The sequence below is a fragment of the Stenella coeruleoalba genome, assembly GCF_951394435.1.
Source record: "Stenella coeruleoalba genome assembly, chromosome: 17".
NCBI lineage: Eukaryota > Metazoa > Chordata > Mammalia > Artiodactyla > Delphinidae > Stenella > Stenella coeruleoalba.
Window position 1 is genome coordinate 68007334 of NC_137163.1, and position 12523 is coordinate 68019856.

Genomic DNA, 12523 nt, shown 5'->3' on the forward strand with positions numbered 1-12523 from the left:
TCATCAATGCCTTCTCTTGGCAACTTCTCTGTCTCCTCTGGATACCCAGCTCCCTCTGCTGCCTCCCACTGCTCAGGAAATCCCACTATCACCATCACTATCCCCAGCTGAAGCACCCATCTCTGGCCTGCCTTTCCAGTTAGGTCTCAACCTCTAGATTTCTCTCCACTCCTTTTCCTAACAAGACTGACCTCTCTGGTGTGTTCTGGAAGGAAGTGCTCTTATCTGTCTTTTGGAGGGTTATTAGCTCCAGCTACCATGACAAAATACCACAGACTGGGGCGTCCCTGGTGGCACAGTGGTTGAGAGCCCGCCTGCCGATGTAAGGGACACGGGTTCGTGCCCCGGTCCGGGAAGATCCCACATGCCATGGAGCAGCTGGGCCCATAAGCCATGGCCACTGAGCCTGCATGTCTGGAGCCTGTGCTCCGCAACGGGAGAGGCCACAACAGGGAGAGGCCCGCGTACCGCAAAAAAAAAAAAAAAACACAAAAACAAAACCACAGACTGGGTGACTTAAAATTCATTTTCTCACAGATCTGGAGGCTGGAAGCCCAAGATCAAGGTTCCTGGCTTGCAAACAGCTACCTTGCCTTTCTTTGGTGCATGGTATGGGGTGGGGGAGAGAGACAGAGAGAGCAAGCTCTCTGGTGTCACTTTTCATAAGGACACAAATCCTATTGGATCAGGGCCACACTCTTGTGAACTTATTTAACCTTAATTGCTTCCTCAGGGGCTCCATCTCCAAATACCTCCACAGTGGGGGGTTGGGCTTCAACATGAATTTGTAGGGAGTGGAGACATACAAATATTCAGTCCATAACAGACAGGAAACGGTTAACTCAAACACAACACATGATGAAAGGATTTCAACCCTCTGCACAGAATGCACCTTCTGGCAGGGAATAATTGCTTAATAACCATGGGAAAGAATTTCTAACAATTCAGGAGGGTAAGTACAGCCTGCACTTACCACATGCTTCCTGTGTCTACCCGACTCCACTGGGTGCAAAGCACACTCTCATCCGGTTTGCAGTTGTTTTACTGTTCCTGCTTCTTCAGCGTGGGTCATGAATATGCAGTAAACCCCTCCACTGGTGGCAGGGCATGTGGTCACACACTGCATCCCCAGACCTTCAGGCCACGGGCCATTTCTGGTCCTGAACCATGCCAGGGTTTCAAGTCCGCAAATAAAAAGGAGGACACCCTCTCCCCTGGTCTGGAAGTACACCATACAGCCACGCCTGGATTGTGTTCCAAATTTTCTAAATCATTTATGCTTATGCATACACAGCAAGACACACAAACTTCCATATTCTTGACCTCTAAGTTTTTCCTTCTATATTTACCTGCCTTTGGGGGAATTAAATTACATTATATTACCGTGTAGTAGATACAGATGGTATTTAGAAATCTTAAAGGTGGGAGAGGGTGCCCGGCTGGCGGCCTCAGCCCAGATCTCTCGGCGCTGCAACCCTGCGCCTCTCCCGCCCTTGTCTCAGTCTCTGCGGCCCCAAGCACGGCGGAGGCAGCAGAGCTGTGGGCCACTGTATCTGGAGCAGAAAAATTATTATGCCTGTGTTCCCTTGGGACTCATTAGAAATTGGACAGTGATATCTTCTGGGATTTAGGCTGCTATGTGCAGACTGGTGCCTAAAATGGAAGTAGATATTAATGGAGAGTCCAGAAGTCCCCGACCAGCCTGCCCTTGCCCGTGGCTGAGGTGAGCTCCCGGGAAAGGCAGAGGCGGAGAAGCCCCGCTGTTCCAGCTCTCAGTGCTCGCCGATGCGCCGGACTGTGTCAGGCTACCAGATTCTCCACGACTGGTGAGGAACTCCCGAAGTTAGCCCAGAAGTGCACCGGAGGTAAAGAGAGTAAGGGAGAAGCCGTGCCTTCCTTGCGCTCGAAACAGCTGGATGCAGGACTTGCGTATTCCTCTCATTTGTATAAAACCAGAAGTACTACCTGCAGTAGGAGATTCCAGCTGTCAATGGCAGGAGGCGAAGGCGGATGCCCAGTCCAGGAGACAAGTGCACTAAATCTTTACCTTATGAACCTTAAAAAGGCCCTCCATGGGCCTCTGCCTCTGTCTTCTTAAAGGTAAGAGAGCTCACTCCAAATCTCTGGACTATCTCAATCTAGATAAAATGAACATCAAGGAGCCACTGACACAGAAGCGCTACAGTACCAGCTTCAACACTTAACCCTCAGAGGGGACCGTGTGTTTGCTAGGAATAATACGTGAGTGACTTGCAGAGAGTGTAAACCAGTTTAGGTCAGACTACGCTTGGCTTGAAAATTCCACTGTTGTACTCTGTACAGGACTGTTTACATTATAGATGGTTAAATCAACTAAGTGTTCCTGGAACATAAAAATTGGATCAAATTTTGAATACAGGAATGAAATCACAGGTACTTGAGGCAAAATCATTCTAGAGCACGCAACTGCAAGGAAAACAGAATGTTGACCATTCGTTTGCATAGCTTTTTAGCTAGGAAAAAAAGGCTTTGGTACAGTAATATCATCTTTAAAACTCTACTACTCAAATTGGGAATCTTATCTGCTTGGTTGTTTCTGACTTGGTATGATTCATTAGAAATTTATATCTTAAGTACTCAAGTACTTCTTTAATCTCTGTATTTTACTATAAAATATACGTAGTGATTTGTTTTATGAAATTTAGAACTTGAACATTGCTAAATCGGACTTTTTATTTTTAAATGTTGAGTTTAAATATTTTATAACTGGTTTTGCACTGAAAAAATTAACCTTTCAAACTGACAAGAGAACAATCTTTCTTCACTTGCCTCAGTAATATTATTGAGCAATGAATTTTTTGTTTCTGCATGAAAAGTTATTGATCTCTGTAAATTATTTCTTTATAGCACTATTAAAGTGTGTCTTCATAAAATTAAATTGGGGATACAAAATATTTATTTTACAACGGGTGGGGGGAAACTTTACCGGAAAATTTCCAACATGAAGATTTCATAAGTTGAAAAAGTTTCCTTAGTGCTTATTTTCTAATTTAAAATTCATGTGGAACTTTAAAATGGAAAGGATTCTTTAAATTGTGGATTATAGGCATAACACTGTTTGCATCTGAATGTTCTGTAAGTGAATGGAACTCTAATACAGGAATTCATGATTTCTACTCTCAAATGCTTAAACTAAGTATGAAGTGATACCATTCAGCATGGCATCGGGTCGTTTCAGTTTTACTTCTGTGCAGCACCGGCACTCACTGAAATTCCAGTTTCTAGGATTAGTGCAGGAGCCTAAAGTGCCTCTACAGTTTTAATGAGTTAATCCTGGATTACTTAACAATTTATGTCAATTGCACTGGTTTAATTTGTTGCTAAAGGAATAATGCCCTGGCCTTAGTAACAACTGCAGTTCAACTCTTCCTGAATATATTTTGGAAAAAAAAAGTATGTAATTTACCTTTTGTAAAAGTTTCTATTTTTTTTCTTTTTTGACTCTTGAAGGTGCAATTTATTACTGAATTGGCATTTCTGGCAGCATAGACCTCCTTTTCTTCTCTTATAAATTTATTTATTTTTGGCTGCGTTGGGTCTTAGTTGCTGCGCGTGGGCTTTCTCCAGTTGCCGCGAGCAAGGGCTCCTCTTCGTTGCGGTGTGCAGGCTTCTCTTGTTGCGGAGTACTGGCTCTAGGCACGCAAGTTTTAGTAGTTGTGGCACACTGGCTCAGTATTTGTGGCTCATGGGCTCTAGAGTGCAGGCTCAGCAGTTGTGGTGCACCGGCTTAGCTGCTCCGCGGCCTGTGGTATCTTCCCGGACCAGGGCTCGAACCCGTGTCCCCTGCATTGGCAGAGGGGTTCTTAACCACTGTGCCACCAGGAAAGCCCAGCATAGACTTCCTTGTTTTAAATTTTATTTTGGGGGCTGTGAATTTCTAAGGTTGCTAAGATTTCTTAGCAATCTTGCTTATAAAATAAGAACACCTTTTAATTAAATGAGTGGGTCATTCCTGGTGCAGTTGTGACTTTTCTTTGGCAAGAATGAATGTCAAATTCTAGAGCAGAATAACTATTAGAAAACCCTAGGAACTCTTAATTAACGTTTATTATACTTTCGCTGAGGCAAATCATGTGAAAGAGCCTTGGGGAAGTTGGCCCATATCTTACTGAGTTGATCAGATTTCTTGGTGGGCTGGAAATTTTCAGCTGTTGTACATTTTAAAGTAAATTGCACCATTGTAACATTGTATTGACGAATGATCACTAAGATTAACTATATCTATACAGTCATTAGTTTGACAAGAAATAGAATCCTGTCAGATGCCAAAGGGCTGGGATTTTTACATTTAATGATTAAGCACCATTATTTATTGACGATTTTCCCTGTGGAACTGTATTATTTCTAACTATGAAATAAAAGGATGATGTAAACACACACACACACACACAAAGAAATCTTAAAGGTTGCTTTGCTTGTACCTCAGAAACACAAAAGGAACCAAGATGATTAACATTACTTTTTTTTTTCTGTCCTATTCTCACATAGGAATCTGAGCCAGTGCTATCTCAGCAGTTACCTAACCATAACAACTATTCTTAAACATGAAAAAAAAAAAGTCCTCCAGAAATTTTATTTACCACATATCTATGCACTTACAAAGAATCTCAACAATGAATTTTGTGATAATACTTGAAAAGTGGTTTTAGTTTTATAAAGTACATTATACTTTCTAGTAATTTGGCAATATCTCTGGGAATTTAGATACTAATATCAGAATGCTACCTACACAAGAAGCCTAGTTCAATAATTACTTGCTGATTAATTGCATTACAATTATTTCTAAAAGTGAGACAGAATATTCAAGTGATTTGAGTATGGTTTCTTGTCCAATTAATGGGCAAAGCTGAGAAATAAGGTAAGTCCTCAGGTTTTTTTTTTTTTTTTTTTTAAACTTACAGGGGACTTCCCTGGTGGTGCAGTGGTTGAGAGTCCTCCTGCCGATGCCGGGGACACGGGTTCATGCCCCGGTCCGGGAAGATCCCACATGACACGGAGCGGCTGGGCCCGTGAGCCATGGCCACTGAGCCTGCGCGTCCGGAGCCTGTGCTCCGCAACGGGAGAGGCCACAACAGTGAGAGGCCCGCGTACCGCAAAAAAAAAAAAAAAATTAAAAAAATAAAATAAAATAAAAAACTTACAGAAATTTCTAAACACACAAAGGTACTATAACATAATAAACTTCATGCTCCCATCACCCAGTTTCAACAATTATCACCATTTTATTTTGCCAAACATTTCGTCTTTCCTTCTCTTTTTTTCTTGTTGCAGTATTTTAAAGCAAATCCTAGATGTATTTCACCCATAAATATTTCGGTATATATCTCTAATACATATTTTTATATTTATGTTTATCTTTGTATTTTACATGTATTTGTAGTAGATCAACAGTTTCCAAAAAAGTGGCCAAAGGACTTAGACACCTAACAAAATATGCTAGTACCCTACTTTCATTTTTTTCCTCTATGTATTTCTCCCCCTCAAAAGAGGAAATCCAAATCAATTTTAATAGGTCAATAAACAGAAAAGTAAAAAAACAAAACCCAGTAATCTTGATGGCAGAAATTTTAAATGTCAGCTTTAAGGTTACTTTAAAACATTTTCAATATGTTCCATTTCCATGAAAAGTACAAGCAAATTCCACTATTTTCCTCCAAGAAATCAGGTCCCTGGAAAAAGTCATAGTATGGAAATTCCATTCTGGGTACTCCAAAACTCCTGAGGTTGTATAAAGGCTGTGTATATATAATTGGCTATGGAAATTGTGGTGGCATGTAATAAAATATAAATTATTCCTGGGTGTCTCACCTTGTTAAATATTTATTTGGTATATAATTTAACAAAGGTTCTCTGATATTACTATTTTATGGGTTTATCAAATTTTTAATTTATTCTAATTCTAATATGGAATTTTAATATCACACTCATTAAAAGGCAATCCATTCACTACAGAGGCAAATAACTGACCTGTAGACTAGCCATAAAGCCTGGCAATAGAGGCAACCATATATAATAAATGGTTTACTGATATTACACGACAATACATTATGTTTGATTGTTGTCCCTCATTAATGATGCATAGTTTAGTGTGCTGGGCAGAATGGCAACGGACGGATACATTAACACTGCATTTCTAGCAATCCTTGTACATACATCTGTAATGCATTGCCTCCAATCATTAGTCTCAAATGATAACTGGAATCAACAGAATCAGCAACGCCTGGGAATGTTAAAAATGCAAATTTTCGGAACCTCACCCCAGGCCTACTGAATCAGAAACTTGGGCTCAATTGCCTGTTTTAACGAGCTCTGCAGGTGATTTTGATGCAAGCTAAGGTTTGAGAACCACAGGCTCAAATTATTTGTGCCTGATTTTTACTGAACAAAAAAACAAACCAAAACCCCTGCCCTTTCAGCATACCCCAAGCATAGTGTTGCCAGATTTAGTAAATAAAAATATAGGACACCCGTTAAATTTAAGTTTCAGATAAAAAAGTAAATTTTTAGTATAATCATGTCCTTGCAGTTATGTCCCATGTATATATCCCACTTATGCAAGGGATATATAAGTATCTGCATGCATACTTATACTAAAAAATTATTTGTTGCTTATCTGATATTCAAATTGAACTTTTCTTCCTGTGTCCTGAGCTTTTCTGGCATCCATACCCAAGGGTGTTCTGATCTAGCCAGCGTTCGGCATACTCCACAGGGCTATGTCATCCAATCCAGTTTTAGAAATTATCACCCCTACCAGCCTCTCACCACTCTGGGGTCACGTTCTGGTTGCTCTCCAAGTGACCTTCCCTCACCTGTCAAGAGCATGCACACTGGCTGGTGTATGTTTAACATGGTCAAACAGGACAGAGTCACCTATATTTATACTTGTAGGTGGAGATATTGGGTGTCAACTGAAGACAAAAGCTAAAGAAATGTGTACCAAATTTCACCTAGCTAATTTAACTTATGAAAACAATTTTTTGTAGTTGTTCAAAGAGCTTTACATTTCATGCAAGATTCTGGATTTCAATAAGAAATAATTAACTGTGGATAAAAATGTTTTTATATTTCTTAGCAGAGCTGCAGGCTGATGGTGGGTCCTTGCCTACAACTGTCCCTATCGAAGTCAGACAACTAAAACCAAATAACTCTGAAATATAAATCCTTCCTGAATTCGTTTTACAGTCTTTTTTTTTCGTTTTTTCAACTGTTACCCTGTTTTCTTTTTAAATTTACATGAAATGCGTAAATTTTAAATACACGGTTCAATACGTCTAGACAAACATGTACCCCTGCCCCGTTGAGAGAAAACATTTACTTCACTCTAGAAAAAATCCTCAAGCCCCACCCCCCAGCTCCAGAGGAAACCACTCTTCTGATTTTTATCACCATACATTAGTTGTGTGTGTTCCCGAACTTTCATGTGATTGGAATTGCTTTCACTTTCACGTATTCAAAACATTTAGCTGTATGGCAGGGAATTTATAATGTATTTTTATTTCTTTCTTGCCTCTGAAATGACCTGTAAAGCTCTAAGGTTAGGACCTCATGCCCCCATCCTCAAGAGGCAGGAAGGGGGCTGGACGTTTTTCTGGTCTGAGGGGAATGACTAGAGGAAGGAACGGAAAAAGGTCAGCGTTCCCCGATGGCGTCCTGAGATGGATCCCCAGTGCAAGAAGCACTTGGGTCAGGGGACCGTGAGGAGCATCAAGAGAACACCTAGGAGCTGTGCCTGATGGAGAACACCTCCAGCACCCCAGTGGGCTCCGCAAGGCAGCCACGCCATTGCGTTTACGGCAATGCCTATCACTAAGCCTCTAGTCCTATAGTGGCTGCCTGTGTGCTCCAAGATATCTGTAATGAAGACGAGTCTCTAGCATCCTAGGACTCTTCTGGTGAGAAAGAGCTCCTGTATCTGTACGTTGGGGGCAAAGCAGACAATAATGGTACACCCTAAATTAAGGACAGAGGAATGTAGATACCCCTGCTCCAGCTAATTTAAGTTAAACATACAATTTTAGTGCTTTTCAAAGTACCCACTGGAGTAGTACCTATTATTTTAAAAGTCTACTACTCAGAGCGTAAAATTTTAAATGCTAGCAGTATGTAATCTAATATTATCCTCTAGGGAAAACATATTTGTACAATGTTCACTTTTGCTCACATTCCTGGAGGATCCAGGGACAAAAAATATATGTAAATCCAAAGACTTGTTACTGGTATGGTTAATTTATACAGTACATACAAATGTTATATTTGAGACAAATTTAGAAAAATACATACAAAGAATAAAATGCACTTTACATGAACACCCCCCCACCCCAGTACATTGATGCTCATCACAAATCCTCACTCCCCCGACTTGTTCTCAGACTTACGGAATCTCCCAAAGGCAAACTTACCTGCAGATCCTTCCATGAAGCCGCCGAAGTTATTCTTAGTCACCAGACGTGTGGCCCATCCCTATCAGGTCCCAAGGACCCTCACCTACCCCGTGTCTGAGGAAGCCTCGCAGTTTTATCACACACGACACAAAGCCTTCCTGTCTCTTTGCTGTCGGAGGCTGCGTCCTCCTGGAGCTGGTTCCGGCAGAGTTTGAGGAGCAAGATGCTTATTAAGGATCAACACGTGTGAAAGGAAGGGGGCGGAAGCAGAATTAGAGGATGCAGGTGAAGAGTAAGGCAGACCCAGAAAATATGGCTGCGAGCTCTGGGGTAGGAAAGCCTTGCGCCCTGCCCCCTGCCCCGCCCCATCTCTAGATCCTTCTCTCTCCCATCACCGGATGCATGCAGCTCCAGGAAGGGTGGGACCTGGGGCCAATCAGCCCAGGAGAGTAAGCACACCTGAGGAGCTGACAGATGTAGAATTTGCTGACCACTGCATGAGCCCCAGCTGGACACTAAATCCTTCCTTGAAGGGCGATACAAGTACCTGGCCCTACTATTCTCCTCCAACTCTCGGCAAGAGCTGTATGGATTTCTCTCGATCCCCCAAATCACTACGCTCTCCCTTACCTTGGAGTGTGTCCATTGCCTGGAACATTTCCCCACGGTCTCCCTGGCTGATTCCTGCTCATTCCTCAGATCGCATTCTTAGGAAGGACTTCCCTCCCCCACTCCTTTGTAACATTCATCTCGCTTATAATTTGCTTAATGCCTTTGTTCCCCGCATACACACCCTCCATTAGAGCAGGGAGGATGTGGGGCTGGTTTGCGCTGTGTCCTCCGTGTTGAGCGATGGTGCCAAGCACAGAGGAAATGTTCAGTGTATATTTGATGAATGCATTACTTAACTAGATATACCTAGTGTTCAGCTTGGGTTCCCCCAGAAGCTGATCCTAAAACAAGGATTCAAGGGCAAACCCTTTCTTTGAGACATGAGTCCCGGAAACACTGGTGGGAAAGTAGGGGACTGAGATCAGAAAGGAAAAGCTGCTAATTAATTACCCATCACCACCGTGGGCAACGAGCTTCATCCTGATGGGGAAACCTGAGAACCATCGCTGGACATGTTCCTTGAAGTTACCCATCCAGAAATGAGTGACATAATCACTGTATGATTCCATTTGTCTGAAATGTCCAAAATAGGCCAATTCAAAGAGACAGAAAGTAGATTAGTGGTTGCCGGGGGCGGGGGGGGGGGGGGTTGGGATTAACTGCTAACAGGTTGGGGTTTCTTTGGGAAAAGGATAGAAATGTTCTGGAATTAGATAGTGGTGATGAAATCTGTGAATATATGAAAAATCACTGAATTTTATGCTTTAATGTGAATTTTATGTTATGTGAATTACATCTCAATAAAACAGATTGATAAACAAATGAGGGAGCTGGGATATTTATCCATTAGCTTCAGTCCTTAGAGCTGCTGGGGGATGGAGTGTTTATTTCCAAAGCATTTCCAGCCTGTTCAAGTACAGGCTCCTCCTCCCTGGAGGTCCAGTAGTTAAGACTCAGCGCTTCCACTGCAGGGGGCGTGGGTTCAATCCCTGTTGGGGAACCAAGATCCCCCACGGACAAAACAAAAAACAAAACAAAACGAAAACAAGCCCAGGCAGAACAGACTCTGAGACCAGGGCTATCTCCCGGCACAGAGATGCACATACCAGCACTTTGCGGCCTGGAGGCAGGATGCACTGAAATGGGAGGGATGAGAGGTTGCACGCAGGACACAGATAGGGTTTGCTGCACTTAGTGAGAGATGGACCTCACACACCTGCCTGGCATATTCACAGATGAGCCATTCTGTGGAGGACGATTCACTCAGAAGCTTCCAGCACCAAGAACTTATCTTTATAAATTTATTCTAAAATAGATCGATACTTGGATGGTGAGTTAGGGAGCCCCATTATCTCAGCTGTAACCCCAAATCAAGTAAAGCTGAGGAAGGAGACAAGGACAGTGCTTTCAGTGGAAAGTGGGATTGTGGTAGGTGGGATAATGACTGCCTCCCCTCACCAATTATGTCTACATTCTAATCCTCAGAACCTGAGAATGTTCCATTTTAAGGTAAAAGAGACTGTACAGGTGTGGTTAGGTTAAGGATTTTGAAGTAGGGAAATTATCCTGAAGTACCCAGGTGGGCTCAATATAGTCACACGGTTTTTATAAGAAACACAAGGGAAGATGAGAGAGAAGTAATCACAGAAGCAGAGGTCAGGGTGTTACTGAAAGTGGGGTCCAGCTTCTCACCGCTCAAAAGCCAATAAAGAGGCAAGTTGGTGGAAAGCAAAGTCTGCGTTACTTTGGATGCCAGCGACGGAGGTGTGTCCAAAAGGCCGACTACTCATGCCCGCGACTGACAGCCAGTGGGCAAGAGCTTTTATAGGCAGAGGGAGGGGCTACCTGTACGAACAGTGCGGTCAGCTCTGACAGTCATCTTGAAATTAGTCATGTAGAGGTCTAATCAGCATCACCTTGACTGTTTTAAGTAGTTACTCTTCAGTTCCAGGGTCAGTTTGTTTCCATTTCTTTGAGGCTAATTCTCACAATTGTGGCAGCTATGTCATGGCTACAGCCTGGTCATCATGTAATTAACTTCTTCTACCTGGTAGAGGTTTCAGTATCTATAGACAGCCCACAGGGTACGGCTCAGAATATTATCTATAGCCCATGAAGAAGAACTAAAGATCCTTGACTATGCTTAATGACTAAACTCTTATAAAGTCTTGTTGGACTGCTTTCCTTTGTTTCTGCATTTTCTCACTTCTCTGATTCAACTTATTCTTTGGCTAAAGTTTTTCCACAGACAAAAGGCAGGCTGAGGACATGGTGGGGGAAGGACCATAGGGTCTTGCCCCATTTCAAGGGTGATATACTTTGAAGATGGAGAGAGGGGCCACCAGCCAAGGAGTACAGCCACCACTAGGAGGAAGAAAGGGCAACAACACAGATCCTTCCTCAGAGCTTCCAGAAGGAACCAGTCCTGCCTTTAGCCCAGTAAAAATGATTGCAGACTTGTGACCTCCACAACTGTAAGAGTATAAATGTGTGTTGTTTGAAGCCTCTAAATTTGTGGCAATTTGTGGCAGTGGTAACAGGAAGCTAATATAGGGACTATCTGAGAGCACATTCCCAGAATGGGCTTAAAAAATAATCACCATCTGGACTTCCCTGATGGCGCAGTGGTTAAGAATCCACCTGCCAATGCAGGGGACATGGGTTCGAGCCCTGGTCTGGGAAGATCCCACATGCCGTGGAGCAACTAAGCCCGTGCACCACAACTACTGAGCCTGTGCTCTAGAGCCCGTGAGACACAACTGCTGAAACCCGTGTTCCTAGAGCCTGTGCTCCACAACAAAGAGAAGCCATTGCAATGAGAAGCCTGCATTCACAATTAGAGAAAGCCAGCATGCAGCAACGAAGACCCAATGCAGCCATTAATTAACTAATTAATTTTAAAAAATAAATAATCATCATCACCATCATTTCTGCCCCAGAATACACTGCAAAATTTGGAAGGGTCTTAAAATCACTTACAAATAAAATAAGACATTTTGTATCTTGGTATATTTAATCCATTTTTTAACCTCCTAAAATATCATACTTCTTCTTATCTTTGTATGATTCCTTTTTAGAATAATTAAATACAATTTGGGAATTCCCTGGCGGTCCAGTGGTTAGGACTCCAAGCTTTCACTGCTGAGGGCCTGGGTTTTATCCCTGGTCGGGGAACTAAGATCCCACAGGCCACACAGCACAGCAAAAAAAAAAAAAAAAAAAAGAGACAAGAAAGAAAGAAAAGAAAAATAATAATAATTAAATACAATTTGAAGTAGAAAGTATTTTTGTGTGTGTGGTTTTTTTTCATTTTTATAAATTGAATGTTGCAATTTACCTTTTAGGATTTGGATTTATGAATCGTGTAATGCCAAGTAAAACTTCTTAACATAACATTGACATATGAAAAAAACAGTGGATGAATTCCCAACAAATAACATGTTTACAACTCTAAAAATAGTATAAAAATAGTGTTTAATTCAGTAAAT

The 12523-nt window shown here is 42.1% G+C and overlaps 1 pseudogene across 1 annotated transcript; it reads left to right on the forward strand.

The window, feature by feature from the left end:
* The first annotated feature begins 1287 nt into the window (after positions 1 to 1287).
* Positions 1288 to 2245, forward strand: LOC307175968 (macrophage immunometabolism regulator-like; annotated as a pseudogene). The gene has a single exon. The product of its transcript is annotated as a macrophage immunometabolism regulator-like (transcript).
* The last annotated feature ends 10278 nt before the right edge of the window (positions 2246 to 12523 follow it).